This window comes from Mastigoproctus giganteus, chromosome 11 (genome assembly GCF_048544385.1).
Source record: "Mastigoproctus giganteus isolate SK-2022 chromosome 11, ASM4854438v1, whole genome shotgun sequence".
Taxonomy (NCBI): Eukaryota; Metazoa; Arthropoda; class Arachnida; order Uropygi; family Thelyphonidae; genus Mastigoproctus; species Mastigoproctus giganteus.
This window is the reverse complement of record NC_143585.1, coordinates 71,164,749-71,182,973: the sequence shown is the minus strand read 5'-3', so window position 1 is coordinate 71,182,973 and position 18,225 is coordinate 71,164,749. Positions and strand designations below refer to the sequence as shown.

At 36.3% G+C, this 18,225-nt stretch overlaps 1 protein-coding gene across 1 annotated transcript in view; it reads right to left on the bottom strand.

Moving 5' to 3' along the window:
• The window catches only part of Magi (membrane associated guanylate kinase, WW and PDZ domain containing protein magi), a 569,393-nt gene that overhangs the window by 266,042 nt on the left and 285,126 nt on the right, over positions 1 to 18,225 (bottom strand). The gene's annotated exons all lie outside the window — the stretch shown is intronic.

Here is an 18,225-nt window from a genome sequence, read left to right as displayed (position 1 = left end):
TGACTTGGCTTGGAAGCTTCAATTAGAGACATTTGACCATTTTAGGAGATTCAACAACCAATTGTAAACATTTCTGTATAACAAAAGGCAATAGCTTGCCGAAGTTGTGTGGATAGTGAATGCATTATGAGAAATGTTGGCATGTCTGTAGTTTGTTTTTCCATTCGTAGTCTCTTCAGACGATTCGAGTCATGCTCTGAGACAGTGTTAACAGGTTTGGAGCCGGTGGGCTCTAGCAGTGGATATGCATTGCAATCCATCACAGCTCCTTTTAGCCCTGGAAGAGGGAATTCCTTCCCCCAGGTTACTGACCCTGCTTGCTAAAGTGAATACAGAGAAGGGTAATGGGAACAAAGAGGTGCTCTTACAAAGAAAGGCTTAAGTTCTGCAAATTGCAGTGTCTGGAAACTAGACACCTGCAGGGTGAACTGATTGAGGTGTATAAGGCCTTGAATGGTTCGAGCAGGCTCAATGCTGATGGAATTTTTCCTCTTGCTCAGATTACGAACCTGAGGAAGAATAACCTCAAATTTAGGAAAGACAGTTGTAGAATAGATGTGCGCAGGCTGCCTTTAGCCAGCAAGTATTTGATTGCTGGAATAGGCTTCCATCTGTTGTTGTGAAAGTTGATAGCTTACATAAATTCAAGGAAGAACTGGACAACTTTTGGAGTGAATAGGACACATGGTTTTTTTTTTTTTTTTTTTTTGACTGATGCTGTATAATGTTTGCTTTCTTGCATCATATGCCTCTACTAATGCTAATGCTAACTAATTATGGTAGAGCCATGATACTGGGGTGTGTTTGTGTGTTTTTCTGAAAACCTCAAACATGAAAGGTATTAGAACCTATAGTACTTAGTACCATGCATGGGTTTGAAAGGTGCCTCCGTAGCCAGGTGGGCAGGAGCAGCAGTGCGTAGCACACACTTGCTGATTAGACTGGGGTTCAAGCCCATGACCACCAAATACGGAGAATGCGGAAAGGTCAGGGAATCACCACCGTATATCCCCGGAGCAATATGGCCTTAATTGCTAATAATCCTTAAAAAAAAAAAAAAAAAAAAAAAATGGGTTGAAAGTTGAGAAGATACTTGTTCACATTACACTTGGATTTCTGTAGATCCATTTTCAGGAAATACATGAAAGCAGGTTGTTCAAGAAGTTAAAGGGATAAATGAGGAAAAAGAAAAGTCATTTCTGTGAGTTTGAAGTTAGACAGTACATGGTTGCGGCACATGTTTGGATTGGTTTTGCCCATGGAAGATCTACAGAAAAGGCATGTAGGAGAAACAGAACCTCTATAAGACCAAATGGATAAACTTTACAAGATATGTGTTATTAATTAACCTAACTGCCCTGTTTTAAATAGAGTCCAGAATCCTGAGAGAGGTTATGGGATCGCAACAACAGATGTGGACACAATATTCTCTGGTAGGTTAGATTTGAGATCTATACAGTGAGTAGTTTAGAAGAAAATAATGCTGATGACAGCAAAAGAGAAAACTCAGTTTTCTAGAAGCAGAGGAGCAATATTTGTGATGTGCTTATGTCAAGAGAGATTAGACATCAGGGTAATCCCTAATAGAGATATGTGATCTTGTCCAAAATTGAGTCTCACTGACGATAAGCATGGGAGCAGGACTAATAACTAAGAAATAACTGTTATCTTTACGTCATTGAAGAATTACCTGGAGATCAGCATTTAAGGAACTGATAGAGGATATTAAAGAAGTTGAAGATGTTTGTGCAGAGCAAGATTTCTCAAACTGGAAGACAGAATGAAATGTGCTACCATCAACAAAACTATGGACAGGATTTCCAGTCATTGGAAGGTCATTAACATACAAGACTGTGAGAAAGAACTGAACCTTGGAGAACATTCCAGCATTGGTGGAAAAGTTAGAAGACATCGGGCTGTCTACCATCACCCAGTGAAAGAGAAAACTAGATACCCAATTACAAAAAAAAAAAAAAAAAAAAATGTTAAATTATAAGATAGAAGCTTATTTAGAAGACCTTTATACCAAACACAAGCAAAAAGTCTTAGAAATGTCAAGAGCAATGGCCTGAGTTTCACCAAAACGTTTCCATTGAATATCCACAGATAGGTAACTTAAGTCAATATATCACTTGTGGATTGATACTAACAGAATCCATATTGGTGATCATTGATTAGATCAAAAGTTTCAAGATAGTTTAGACAGTTGGCAGTTAATGGATTTCTCCATTTCTCAAAAAGAGTAGAGTTAAGTGTAATGGGACAATAAGTGGCTGGAAAGGATTTGGCACCCTTTTTAAGAACTGGCTGGATAAGAGCAAATTTTCAAGCAGAAAGAAAAATACCGGGGGTATAAGAAAATGTAAAAAAGGTGGCACAGAACAGAAGTAAGCTCAGGAGCACAAGTTTTGAGAACAAGCAGAAAAATACCATCAGGACCTAAAGCTTTTAGGCAACAAGACTGTTCAAAATTCTTCTGACACCCTTTTGACTGAAGACCACAGGTAGCATTGAATGTAGTGTACTGGTATTGGTAGGGGTGGTTTATTTACCAAGATCATCAATGCAAGAGTTGCTATTGATGCTAATAAATCGTCTTTTTCTTCAGTTGAGGTGGCAACACCTCAACTGAAGGGAAAAACAGTTTTAACAGATGGAAAAAAGTTGCAGCCAATAACTTTGGTAAGAGACCAGAATGCCCGACTACAACTTGGACAAGAAGGCAAGTTTTCTACTCTTAGTCTGTTCAAAATCTAGTTTGCAGTGATTAATAACTGCTTTACAATTGTTGCAAGCTTTGGTGTGGCAGAAAATGAACACAGATTTTTGACTGTAAGCTAATTGCGATATGCAACATTCTTATCTTGACCAGCCTTAGCACATTTATTAGAAAACAAATGTTCAGATAAAGGATGAGATTTTATGCCGAAGTGTGAAATAAAGGATTTTATCACTACAAAAATAATTTCACTAACATAATAATCAAGAAACACTGACATCAGAAAATCACTGGCATCATCACTTCCTCAGACAAAAGATGCACACGTACCCGGCCGTCCACATGGTGCAACAGGAAACATGATTCATCGGACCAGATGACCTTCACTCAAGGTCCAGTTTCGATGCTTGCGTGCCCATTGTAGGCGCTGTCACCGGTGAACCACGGTTAGCATGGGCACTCAGAGCAGCCTGCGGCTACGTAGCCCCCCTTTTCAGCAGGGTTCGATGTATTGTACTCCCATCACCAGCATTCCAATTACTGGCGAGTTGTGCCAAGTTGCCCTTCTGTTGCCACATATCATCTGGGAGAGCCTTTGCTCACCTTGGGCATCGATAAGCTGTGGTTGTCCAACACATCGCCGGCAGTTTGTGGGTTCCCCCTCTTCGGACCACTTTCGGTAGGTACTAACCATGGCTGACCGTGAGCATCCCACCAGCCATGTCGTTTCGGATATGCTCTGACCCAGTCGTCTGGCCATTACAATATGGCCTTTGTCAAACTCGCTTAAGTACACTGCCTTTCCCATCTGAAGAACAAAAGTAACACTGATTAATGGAGCTCAGTATCAGGTGTTTTTTATACAGTGCCCCGACCCGCACACACGCTGTAGTTCACCTGCAGTTGCTTCCATTTGCAAAATGACTCGCTAGTCATAATGTTTTGGCTCATCGGTGTATAGGACCTTTGCTCGTATGAGAAAAGCACGTCATTGTGCTTTATGTAAAACATTGGTGAGACTGCATTTATCTGGAGGCTACACATGAAGAAAGACTGAGCTTCTAGAAAAGGTTCAAAGAAAGTAACCAAATTGATGAAGAGTGCTAAACAATATCTATATGAAGAGTAACTTAGGTGTGGACTGCAAAGCTTGTCAACCAGACATCATGGGGACCTGATTGAAGTGTTTAAGGTTTTAAATGGATTGAGCATGTTGGAGCAAATTTTCATGTGGTGTTGTGGAAGTGGGCAGTCTAAATAAATTTAGGGAAAGTTTAAATAAACTTAAATGTTAGAGGTGATGCACAGGTGAAGTGAGTAGGATGGGTAGTTCTTTTTTTTTTTTTTTTTTTTTTAAACTGATGCTGTATAAGCCTGGCATCACTTGCCCATCACTAATACAAAACTGCCCACACAACACTATACGCCGACCAGGCTAGCCAGGTGGGTAAAGTGCCTGCCTGGCAACCCAAACATTGTGGGTTCGAATACCGCCTCGGGCTTGGATCAAAGTACTGCAAAAACCTTGGGAGGTGCATTATGGCCACAGAAGCCGATACACCAACAACTACCAAAAAAAAACCAAAAAAAAACAACACTATACCTTTCCACATAATATGCAAGTTTATTTATGCAATTATCAGAGTATATCATATGAGACCATGCATTAGCATTTCTTCTTCCAAAAGAAGACCTGGTCATTACTGTCAAACTACCTTCAATCTATCAGAATTTTATGTGACAACAATACCTGTGTTCCTATAGGGCCAAATCCACATGAATGATGTCTCATATCCCAAAAGACAGTTCCCATGATATATTCTGCAGCTATTTAAATTTTTTTTTCCAGTTAACTTCCATAATTGGATGCTCTCATCATAGTGATAAGATTATGTTTCATCTCCTGTCATAATCCTCTCTGAGAAGGCAGTCTATTCAAAAACATGCTGCACCAAGGATATAATCAAACTGGCAGTTCCTGACCTGCAGTCAAAGTTGGGAACCAATATGCAGGAAACTTTCTAATAGTTTATATCTTCAAACACAATATCCCAAATGGCATCCTAAAAGCAGCTGAACTGTTTCTGGTGGTTATTCAGACCTACTGATGATTTCCATGAAGAGCTGTATCGATCTGAAGATGAACCTTTCAATGAGCAAGGATAGCAAGGACAACATTTGGATACTCATTTCTGTATGCATACAGAAATGAGTAAGGATGTTAAGGAAGTGATACACAAGTTCTACATGAAATTTTGTCGGGCTGAGTATTTAGTACACAAAATATGAATAACTGTTCATCCAAGGAATTACTTGGATGAACAATACACCATTTGTAAGCTGTTCCTAAAGGTCAGTGATTCATTTATAAACACCCAGTTAAAGTAGAGCACCCTAAACAGTTGTTATAACACACAGGAAACATTTTTAATGCACACCCCCATATCTCCAAACAATCTGTAATACACTATATATAATGAAACATTAAAAATAAAATGCGAAACCTATGTAAAAATATATTTATGCAAAAACACCAACATGTAAATACTTCAAGGGTAATAAAATAAAACACTAAAATGAACACAAGCAGTAGTTTCCAAATCTGCAGAGTTCTACTGCTAACCATAAGGTTGGCTATTGCCAACTTTATGGTTAGCAATAAATGGATACAAGATGAAGCAGTGTTACAATAAAAGGATACAAAATGAAGCAGTACAGTGCATGATGGAATACTTATGTTTGTTTGTTATTTGGTTTTTAGGAGCATTAGCAACTAAGGCCATATTGCTCCGGGATATGCGGTGGTTATTCCCTGAATGACCTTTCCGCATCCTCCGTATTTGGTGGTGACGGGCTCGAACCCCGGTCTAATCAAGAAGCGTGTGTTACGCACTGCTGCTCCTTCCCACCTGGCTACGGAGGCGCCCTGGAATACTTATGTAAAATGGTTTGATGCAAATCAGAGAAAACATGGACTCATTGCCACCACTCATTGCATGCACTGGACTAAGCATGAGAAGAGCCAGGGCCACCTAACAGTAGTCCTGAAGCCTATATTGATATGTTTAGAAGACCTGTTTTTGAAAATCAATCAGACATCATAAGCTTGATCAGAAAGTAAATTTCCAATTGGAAAAGTTTGAAGGTATTAAAAATTTTCTTATATTTCTCTATTACAAATTTAGAATTAATCAACTATTCTTAATAAACAGCTGACTGCAGGCCAAAATCTAAATGCTGCTAGTACACCCCTTAGAAATGGATAACAATTGGTAAAAAGTACATGTATCTATATTAGTGAACCTGACTATTTGGAAAAATGTCCTTTTAACCAAGTACCAATTACATGAATTTAAAAAATGCCCTTTTATGACTAGCATTAGAAGAAATAAATTAATTTATGGCATGGAAAACAGGTTTGGAAATAGTATGTTATTGTCCCTGAAGTCATTTCTTGTCTCCAAAGGATAATTTACATTTATGTTAATTATTTGTAGCTGTGTGTTTTGCCATTATGCCTGAGAGTTGCTGAGTACCAAATTACTTGTATATTTTCTTCCATATATATCTTCTCATGCCAACATGCATAAAATTCTACAAGCATTCACTGCAGCATTCTACTGCCATTTATTTTTACTCAAGCCACTTTTTTTAAAAAAACTGTATTGTTACATCTCTCTCTCTCTCTCTCATGTGCATGACCAATTAAAATAAAAAACCTCTTTTGACAATAATGCTGTAAACAATTTTAGTATATAACAAATTAGTTAGTGAACAGTGTGTTACATTTCAGAAAGTAGTAATTAGCAAGCTGTAATAATTCATAATTTATAACAAAAAAGCAAGCAAAAAGCAGTGACCTTCAGGCAAGCATGACCAGTTCATTTCTGCACACCTACCATTTTGACCTTTCATTCCTCTAACCAGCGCATAGTAACAAATATAATATCCAGTGCTTCAGCTACAATATACAGTATATGGATAGACTATGTTATATGTATGAATATAATAATAATAACTGCCAGATTTATATGGTCTAATTTTAATATTTTTTTGGAAAGCTTGAAAAATTGTCCTAAAAGAGCCAAATATAAAATTTTATGCAAAACCATCCACTAGGAATAGAGATGTTATATGCAAACAGATGGATAGACCCAGTGAAGACAATAGGCACTTTACATACATACATACTAACATTCCTGAAAATTGCTCAATTATATAACACATTACTTTAGAAAATAACTGCCAATATAAATATTTTGGAAGTGATAACAGAAAAAATGAAAAATATTCACAAGTGTCTCCATGCTCTAAGTTCCAATTTTGACTGTCTATCAGATTCCATTTGTATTTCAAATATAATCACGCCACCACTAAAACTTTAATCTCAACAATTTAAAGTTTTATATGCATTTTTGTATGAATTATTCCAAATATACCTACAATGAAATTTTAAGTCTGTATTGTATCTAGCAACTTGTAAACAGCTTATATAATTTGAAAAGATTGCCAAAACTTTATAGACAAACATCGTTATAATGAAAATATGCTAGTTTCTTGAAAATTTAGCATTTTTTACAGTATATGGCAAGGGTGGCCAACTTAATTTGTGATGCGATTGACTTTTTTTTCTTCAAAATGTGCCACGATCTACCATCTCAAGAAGTTCATTGCACATGGTTAAAACGGTTAATCAACACATATTGAAAAATGTTGTTTAGAAATTTTAAAATTAAATACAATTCAGAATTCTTATTTTAAATTCATATATATTTAAATTTTTAATTATGTGAAGTTTGTGTCTTAATGTCATCTACCAAGCTTTCAAAATCGGGGATATACTGTGATAAGGCCAACCATAAAGAATCTTCTGTGTGCATGTCCGTAAGAGTAGAGTGATCCTTCATTTTTTTTTTTTTTTTTCTTTCAAATACGAAAAGGCTGATTCACGTAAATATGTGGAACCAAAACAGGAATTTAAAAATTCATTGCATTTTTTTAACAGTACTTTTCTTGGCAAACATATTTCCAAAAGTCTTTTTCTGATGACCTGGCTTTTAGGAAGATATCGTTTCGCAATGTAATAATTTCATTTTCAAGTAATATTTTTTCAGTGTAAAAAAATCTCAGTGATTTTTTCTGCAATTTGTTTCGTATCTAAGTTGACCTTAACTGGACAAGAAATATATTGAACAATGTCTTCAATTGTTTTAAAATCACTGAATCTGGTTTCAAAATCATCCACAACTTTCTCAATTTCAGAAACATTTCTCACTATTAAATTCAAAAATAGGATACTTTTGCAAATGATCTTGCATATTTGCAAAACGATCGAATTTTTTTTCTTTGAGATCCTTAGTCACTGCCAAAAATTGATATTTATATGCAGAAATATTACTAATCATGTCACCCACATTTTTTTTCCCCCTCCTTGTAATTCCAAATTCAGATCTCTTAATTTACTGGTAAAATCTGCCAAAAAAGCCAGATCACACAACCACACTGTAGCCTGCAGCTGCTGATAATCATCTCCACTTTGATTGACAAATTTTTTTAAATTTCATTCATCAAATTTTGAAATCTGTAGAAACGTACTCCGACTCAGCCACTTCACATCTGTGTGTAATATCAGATCTGGTTCATTTTCATCGAGGTGCATTTTGAACAGTCTCCTTTTAAGAGATTGTCCTCTGATGGAATTCACGATTTTGAAAGCTATGTCCATAATACTTTTAGTATTTAATCTTTTGCTGGCTAACACTTTTTGGTGGATGATACAGTGGTAACTCAAAACAATCTGGGAATTCATCATCCTTTTGGCACAACGCAATTAATCTGTTAAGATGCCCCGTCATGCTTTAGCTCCATCTGCTGTTATTGATACGAACTTAAAGAGTGATAATTTTATTTTTTCAATAAAATTTTTGAATGCGTTAAATATATCAAGACCGCTAGTTCTTTCTTTTAACGAAATCATACCCAGCAGTTCTCTAGTGGCAGAATCATCGAACACCATACGAATAACAACGAGCAATATCACTGACATCTGTTGTAAAGAAAAGGACACACAATTAGCGATATGAGCACGCAATTGTTCGCTCATATTTTTACTCATTTTTTTCGATGCTTCGCACAGTATTTCAAGATAATTGCGGATCTTGAAGGGCACTTTTAATTCCATTTTTGTTCTTAAAATTTTCAAAAAGAGAATCCGTTATTTCTAAAAATGTGTCTTTGATGAATTGGCCATCAGAAAATGGTTTGCACTTTTTTGCAAGAAATTACTCACTTTAAATGATGCTACAGTTACTGCTTTAGATTGTAAATTAGGTGTCACGAAGAAATTTTGTTGTGCGAATAATCTGGATTTAAATTCTTTTGATTTATTTTTTCTAAGGTCACTATTAGGCGAAAAATCAGATTGGTATTTACCACAGAGTGCTTTGAAGTGCCTTTCTAATTTCCTTTTTTGGGTATAGCCACGGAAGCATTGCAGATCAAATAACAATATTTTTCTTTCACCATTACAAAAAAGTATTCTAGTTCCCACTCTTGATGAAAATGATACATTTTACTCTTTTCCTTAGTATTCATTTTAAATCAAAGGGTATTAAATTAACATATAAGCACTGTCCAGTTATTAATATTAAGTAAGCCAAATAAGAATTCGACACATGCTATTCTCTCCTCAACGCAACTGCGTGAATTTTCACTAGATGCCTAGCGGCTGCGCGGCAACAAGAGTAGTCATGTGGTTCAATGGATTCATAATAAGTGTATGCAGTGTGGTGCATAATAATAATATTTAGATTTTGACTAATTTATTTTTTATATATATTTAAAATTTGTCTTGATCGACAAAAATTAAAGCCACGATCGACTTGTTGGCCACCCCTGGTATATGGCAACTTTAGATTTTATATTTCTATTCACTTCCCTAAAAACTGCATGCAAAATCAACAAGAATTCATGTAAGTGTAACTCATTATTGGAGCATATTTACACCATGGGGAAGGGGAGGGAAAACACACACACACAGAGAGAGAGAGAGAGAGAGAGAGAGAGAGAGAGAGAGAGAGAGAGAGAGAGAGAGAGAGAGAGAGAGAGAGAGAGAGATCACTAATGATACAAAATGAGTGATAAACAAAATTATACATAAAAAACAACACAATTCTTCTTAAGGAATTCACAATGAGACATATGAAATCTTTTTCAATTTCTTGCATGTAATAACAAAGATCGACATAGTTTCATTTCTGCCAACATAACAGTCATGCAGCTTGATGTATATGAGCTGCACATTAAAACAAACATTGTGTTGTTTATTATGTATAATTGCACATACATTCCAAAGAGAGAGTATCCATACTTCAGAATATTATTTGCTGTTTAATACTGGTAATCCATGCAAAAAAAAGGTGACATCTCTCTTCAAGCACTGTTACTCTCATTTCATAAACTTCATAACATAGCATTCAACTACTCTTGCTAATTGTAACTACATAGTCACTGAGCAAACTGGTGACTAATCTGATTTTACCATTAGAGCAGTCTTTAGAGCCCAGTATGGGTAAGTAGAGCTTGAAATAGATATGTTTGATTACAGATGTAAAATTTTACCTTGGTGGTGTGGAATTAAATATAATTTTCGTGTGTAAATTGAGTCTCGCCATTTACAGAAGAGATTAATCATGATACTGCTTTAGGGGCTTTTCTTGTTTTCGGTACTACTTTACCTTTTATACCTTTCCCCTTTTAACTTGGTTAAAAGATGAAAGATATAACACCTCCAACATTTGGTCCTGAAAATCAGGTTTTTTTTTCTGTTATGAGTTATTTTAGTTGCAAGCAATATATTCCTTTCACGTTTCCATAACTAATATTTTTGGTAAATAGCAACTTATTTACATGTACACAGAGAAAAAATAAACAGATTTAATTCCAAAACCAATGTAAAATTTTGCAACTGTAATCAAACATATTTTTCAGCTATACTCAGACACTGGTCATTTTTCTGTCAATTACTCTCAGCTGTTCTAAAGCAATCGCTGGCTCGTATGCATCGAACTGTATAATGTGGCAAATTTCTTGACACCATTATACAGTTCAGAAATTTACTGAAAGCGATAATGCAAAAAAGAGAGAAGTGTCACTTTTTTTTTTTTTTCCTTGGATTACAATTATTCAACAGCATATAATATCCAAAAATATGGATACTCTCTTTCTCTCCAAAAAATGTGTACAGTTATACATAACAAAGATCTTATCTTATGCATAGCTCATATGCATCGAACTGTATATGTATAATTGGTCAAGTTTCTTGTCTCCATTACACAGTTCAGAAATTAATAAATTTCTTCCCAGCACAATTGTTATATTAACCAATTATTGTATATTTATGAATAATCTCTTTTAAATAAAAATCATGAAAATCCTGCAGTGTTAATGTGAGTTAAAAAAAAATTTCTCAATTAATTTTTACCAAAATGGTCTTAACTTGTACATATACTTCAAATCCATTTAAATTGAAACAAAGATTCTGGTTTCCTTCAACTTTGAATTAATGAGGTTTTACTGTAGTGTGATTTCAAAAAATAGTGTCATTACAGTATCTTTCATCAGCACATTTTTCACCTATTAGCATATATGCATAATGCACCTATTGACTCCAACATGTATGTCTGTCAATCTGAATGTAACAACTCAAATCCAAGCTGATTGATTTTCAGGAAATTTTATATTTAGGCCTTTTAAAAAGATTTGTTGTCATCCAATTTCAAAAATTGGACCAATAGAAATCCAGAAATTATAACTATTTATAAATAATAACTTAACTCTCAGTGGATGGATGTTCATAAAATTTTTACAGTTGGATCTTGTGCAAAGATTTGTAGAGCCAACCCAAATTTCATTCAAATCTGACCAATAGAAATCTGACAATATTTATTTCTTCGTCCTTCCGCCCACATGTAATAACTCAACTCTCAGTGGGTGGATGGATTTTCTTGAAATTTTATAGTTAGATCTTTCAAAAAATCTGTTGAGCTTTCCCAAATTTTATTAAAACTGGACCGGGAGAAATCTGGCAATTATTTATTTTTTTCAAACATATCACATACACTATCCATATATCAAATGCTGTAGCTGAAGCACTGGAATTATGTTTGTTATCATGCACTGGAATGAGGAATAAATTTGCAATGTGGCAGCTATGCAGTACAAAAGTTTCTCAGTTCATGCATAAGTGTTGAAGCTTTTTTGCTCTTTTTTTTTTTTATCATAAATCATTTCTATTTGCTAAAATGTAACACACTGAATACATTAACTGACTTGTTAACAATTAATGCCATTACAAGTGTGATATTTTGGTGTTATATTTTTTATATAATTATTGGGCTTGGGGAATAAAATTCACAGAAAATATAAATATCGGCAAAATATGCTTCTAATTTTGAATTTCTGCCAAATCTTTACACAAACAATAATTATGCGAACCTTACACTAATACACTGCCAACTTCACAGGCTGCTTTTTTTTTTTTTTTTTTTTTTTTCAAAACAGAATCATTACAGTGTCATTCTTTAACATGTATTTCAGTAAACATTTTTCAAGAAAAAACTTTATCAGTTACCATTCTGAGTACCAAAATTTGGTGAGTAAAAATTGAAAGAATTTAAGTTATGTCATTAGTGTTTATTTTAGTATTAGTATTGGCAAATAAGGCCAGAAATCGAGCATACATATCATAAAAAAATAAAAAAGCTACCCACCTCTTCTGTCCATTTACTCTAATAATTTCTCTAATTCTTCCTGAAATTTATTAAACTATCCAACTCCACAACACCAAATAAAAGGTTGATCCAACAATCTATTCTGTGGCTGAAAGCAAATTTTCGCACATCCATCCCACAACAATCCTTTTTCAATTTAAATTTATGTCCCCATATAGGATGCCAACCACATCTTAATATACTCAATCTATTTAAAGCCTTAAATGCTTCAGTGAGCACAACAAACACTTAAACACAAAAAAGGGGTGCTCTTACCAAGAAAGGCTTCAGTTCTGCAAATTACAGTACCTGGAAACTAGGCACCTGCAAGGTGATCTGATTGAGGTGTTTAAGGGTTTGAATGGAATGAGCAAGCTCAATGCTGATGGGATTCTTCCTCATGATCAGACTATGCACAAAGACGTATATTCTGATTGAGGAAGGATGGTTGCAGAATAGATGTGTGGATGTTTGCCTTTAGCCAACAGGCGGTTGATTACTGGAACAAACTTCCATCTGATGTTTAAGTTGATATCTTGAATAAATTCAAGGAAAACCTATACAAACTATTTTCAGGGAATGAATAGGTGAAATGGGAAGTGGGTTTTTTTTTTTTTTTTTTTTGGGGTGATGCGGTATAAGTTTGCTTTCGTGCCAGATTTGCTGCCATTAATACTAATATGGTTTCCTTACAGGTGACCATATTCTAAATGCTGAAATTTGCAGAAATGAAGTCTTATGGCAAGGGTACCCTTTTGTGTCCTTGCTAATCTTGTTCTTCCTGCACATGTTTCAACAGAGTCACTCTTCTATAAAATGAGGCTACTAGACCTGTATGCAGTACTCAAGATGTGGCCTTATGCAACAGGACAATTATCTCCTTGTCCTTGCTGACAAAATTCCTATACATCATTGACAGAACTCCATGAGCTGTCCTAGCAACCTGACTACACCACTCAGAAAATTTCAGGTCAAACTGAACTATTACCCAAGCCTTGGTATCATCTGAAAACTGTGACATTAAACTTGGTATGGCTTCATCAATACTCTTAATAAACACTGAAAACAATAAAGGCCCAATGCTGAACCAAGGAGCCCATTAATAGTATTAATCCAAAAACAACAGTGTCCATTTATTTTTTATTTTGGATGCATATCTAGTAAGGATCCTTGGATTTAACTTGATAATAGCACCTGGGCTTGAGACTGACTAACTCAAGATATGAGGAAGAAATCCATGACTACCAACAGCTGGTCTCGAACCCCACACACTCCACTCAGTACAGCCTTGCTCTCTTGCTAACATGGCTACCGGGGCCCACGTGGTGCATTAATAATCACTCTTTCATTCTGCCAAATAGCCATCCCTTTAACCACATAAGTAATTTGTCTCTAATGTGACATTGTTCCAATTTGAATAGCAATCTTTTATGTGTACCAGTAACAAAAGCGTTGCTGAAATTCCAGTATATGATGTTAAAATTATTTTTTGCATCCAGTTCCTTCGTTGCTATGCCATAGTAACTAATCAGATTGGTCAAACAAAACCTTCTCTTAACAAATCCATTTTGTGATTGCTGTATAACTGCATTCTTGTCAAGATGATATTGCATTACTTCTTTGATCACCAGCTCCATTATTGTTCCTGAAACATAAAACAAGCTTACAGGTCTATAATCACTCATTTCTCCCTTTGATCTCCATTTCTGAATAGAGGAGACATTTGCACATCTCCAATCCATAGGGATCTGTACTAAATCCAAGGGAGTTCCCTACAGATGCAAAAGTATAACAAATGGCTGCTGTAGCCAATTGGTATACTTCTGGTATGCCCATCCTTAAAAATTTCATGTGCAAATGTAGATGCAAAACATTTATTCAATTTCATCAGCAAACCAAATAAGATGAACAACAATCGTGTGGTCCATATCTAGTGGGCCAGTATGGTTCATTCCCGTCCTTCTAGGGTTAACATAAAGAACACTTTGCTAATTTTCATCGCATTTCTAGCGAAAGACTTCTTGTAATCTGCCTCTGCCTGCCTAATACCTTTTGTGACTTGACTAAAATCTATTTTGTACTTCTGTATGTTTCTGTTTCCCATATAACTTATAATCATTCTATGCATTTTTCTTCGTTATCACTAGTCTCATCAGTTCATTTGTCATCCATTTATTTCTATCCTTGAAAAGCATTTCTTCGTTGGTATTAGCAGTTTGAGAGTATACAATTTACATGAATACTTCCCATTTAGAAGAAAACATTATGAGTTAGCATTAGCATATGATGCAAGAAAGCAAGCTTACACAGCATCAGCCCAAAAAAAAAAAAAAACAAAAAAAACCTCCCAATTTCACCCCTCCGTTCGTTCGTTCCAAATACCTGTCCAGCTCAGCCTTAAATTTATTTAGGCTATCAACTTCCACAACAAAAGATGGAAGTCTGTTCCACCAATTAAATACTACCTGCTGGCTAAAGGCAAACTTCTGCACATCTATCCTATAATTGTCTTTCTCTCAATTTGAATTTATGCCCTCTTAGGTGATTATTCTAAGCTAGAGGAAGAATCCCATCAGCATTGAGCATGCTCAAACCATTCAAGGCTTTATACACCTCAATCAGATCACCTCACAGGTGCCTAGTCTCCAGACACTGTAATCTGCAAAAACTTAAGCCTATCTTCATAAGAGCAACACTTCATTCCATTCACTAATCTTGTTGCCCTTCTCTGTACTTGTTCCAACAGCTCTACATCTTTCTTAAAATTAGGCCTCCAGACCTGGATACAGTACTCAAGGTGTGGCCTCACCATTACCTTATACAAGAAGATAATCACCTCCTTATCCCTGCTAGAAAAATTAATGTATATCATTGACAAGACACCATAAGCTACTCTTGCAGCCCATCTGCACTGATCAGAAAATTTCATATCTGCCTGCACAATTATCCCCAGGTCCTTTTTGTTCTCTACCACTGTCAGTGTAGTATCAGAGTTGATACATTACTCTGGGGTTACTGCTTCCCATATGTAGTACTTTGCATTTGTCAACGTTAAACTTCATTGCCACCTCTGAGCCCATCTGCTCAACCTTTCTAGATCCTGTTACAGCAGTAGCGTACTGTCATTAGCGTCCTTAACAACCCTGCCAACCTTCGTATCACCTGCAAACTTGGACATTAAGCCTGATATACCATCAGCAGTATCATTTATAAATACAGAAAAGAACAATGGACCCAACACTGAACCCTGAGGGACTCCACTAATAATATTAGTCCAGGAAGAGCAGTGTCCATTGATTATCACTCTCTGTGTTCTCCCATTCAATCATCCCTTTATCCATAGCAGCAATCTTCCTCCAATGCCAAACTGCATCAATTTCTGCAGCAGTCTTCCATGAGCAACAGTGTCGAAAGCCTTTCTAAGATCCAAATATATGATATCAAAGTTATTCCCTGCATCCAGTTCCTTTGTGACCACATCATAGTAACCAATCAAATTGGTCAGACAAGACGTCCCCTTAACAAAACCATGATGTGTCCAAGCTATAACTGAAGTCTTGTCTAGATGATCCTGCAGTGTTTCTTTAACCAATGCCTCCATTAATTTCCCTGGAACAGAAGTTAAACTAACAGGCCTATAATTACTTGTCGCATTTCGATCCTCCTTTGTGAATTGGGGCCAAATTTGCACATCTCCAGTCCATGGGTACCTCCCCTGAGTCCAAGGAAGCTCTCATAATTATCGGTAAGGGTTTGCCTACTTCCTTTGCTGCCTCCTTTAATATAACTGGATAGATCCCATCTACCTCGGGTGCCTTTTTTATGTTTATCTTCAACAATTTCTCCTCAACTTTCCTCTCAGTTATAACAAACTCATCTAGCTCACTGACAGAGTTTAATTCACCACTGGCATTCCCCTGCCTAAATAACTTCTCATGTGTGAATGCAGATGCAAAATACTCATTTAGTTTGTTAGCCACCTGAGCAGGATCATCAACAGTTGAACCATCAATATCCAGGGGACCAATCTGATTCATCCCTTTCCTTCTAGAGTTTACATAGGTAAAAAAACTCTTTGCTGTTTTTCTTTGCATCCTTTGCCAAAGATTTCTCATAATCTGCCTAATCTCCTTTGTGACTTGGTTACAGACCAGCTTATATCTATCATAGGCTTCCATGCCACCCATTAATTTATATGTATCCCATGCATTTTCTTTTCTGCCACATATCTCATTAGTTCATGTGACATCCATTTAGGCCTTAACCTTGAACAATATTTCTTAGTTGATATGTAAAGCCTAGTAGCTTCCATGATTAATTCTTTGCATGCCTCCCATTTTGAATTTGCTGTTGATAACATCATCAGTTGGGCATTGAGCATGACCCCACCGTATAGAATTTAAATACTGGCTCAGACCTTTATAGTCACCTTTACAAAAGCAAAAACCCTTCCCTTTACCCCTGATAGTAGTTACCTCTTTGAGTAAATCCCACTTGAGCACACTGAGATCACTCCCACCTAGTGGTTCCTTTATCTGCAGATTCTTAATGTATGAAGAATCACTACTGATAATCAGATTAAGAGTATTACTCCCTCTAGTTGCTTCTCGAACATGCTGATGTAGAAAATAATCATCCAATAAATCCACAAAAGCCTTGCTAGTGTGAGTGTCACCAACCCACAAATTCCAGTCAATATCTGGGAAATTAAAATCCCCCATTATACGACTCTCTATTTACTGGCCTACTCCATTTCTCTGTACAGTTTCTTATTATACTCATCAGAGTCTTTAGGCCTATAACACACTCCTACTCTCAATTTTGATCTCCGAGTGCTTATGTCACACCAAACTGACATCACACTGCACTGTCCAGTGATGTCAACTGGCTGCACTTCCTTGGATTTTGTGTGTTTCTTACCTAACAGCATAACCCCTGCTCCCTTCCTATCCTGTCTATATTTCCTGTACACATTGTACCCCCAAATTTCCAGTTCTACATTCCTTATATCTGTGTGACACCAAATCTCTGATATCCCAACAATATCTGCCTTTGATGTTGTTGTGACCAACACCTCAAATTCATCAAATTTATTTACCAAACTCCCAGACATTGGTGTATACGCAAGTATACATGCACCTGTTCCTATTCTTAGCTACCCTAACACAACCCATGTGTTTACTTGTGCTGCAATGACTCCCAGCAGTCTCTGAAATACCCTGCATCTTGTTTTCCAGGCTGCTGTTCATTCCAATAGAAGCAGTGCAAGAATCACTTACACCTCTGCCAATGGCTACTGTTAATCTATTAGTCCTTGTACCCCCCCCAAGCTAGCAGTTTTCCGACCCACCTAACACTGCCTCGATAGCATCAGCAAATATTCTTGCACCCTTTCTATTTAAGTGTATGCCATCCCTGTAGAAGCAATCTCTCCTGTTAACAAGTACAGGCCAGGTTGAAAAAAATTCTACCCAGTGAGCCTTGCACAATCTTTCCAGGGCCGAACTGATTGACAAGGCTCTCGTCATATACTCCATCCTATTGTGTCTGGGCAGAATTGCAGACACTTTCAAATTCGACCCTAATTCACGGCTTTTTTCCAACAGTGACCTGTACTTGTTAAGTAATTCCACCAGTCTCCTACTCTTAATATCATTAGTGCCAACATGTGCAACAATATCACCTTTTGATCCCACTGGAAACAATATAAAAACTGTCTAAGACCATTTGCCTTAT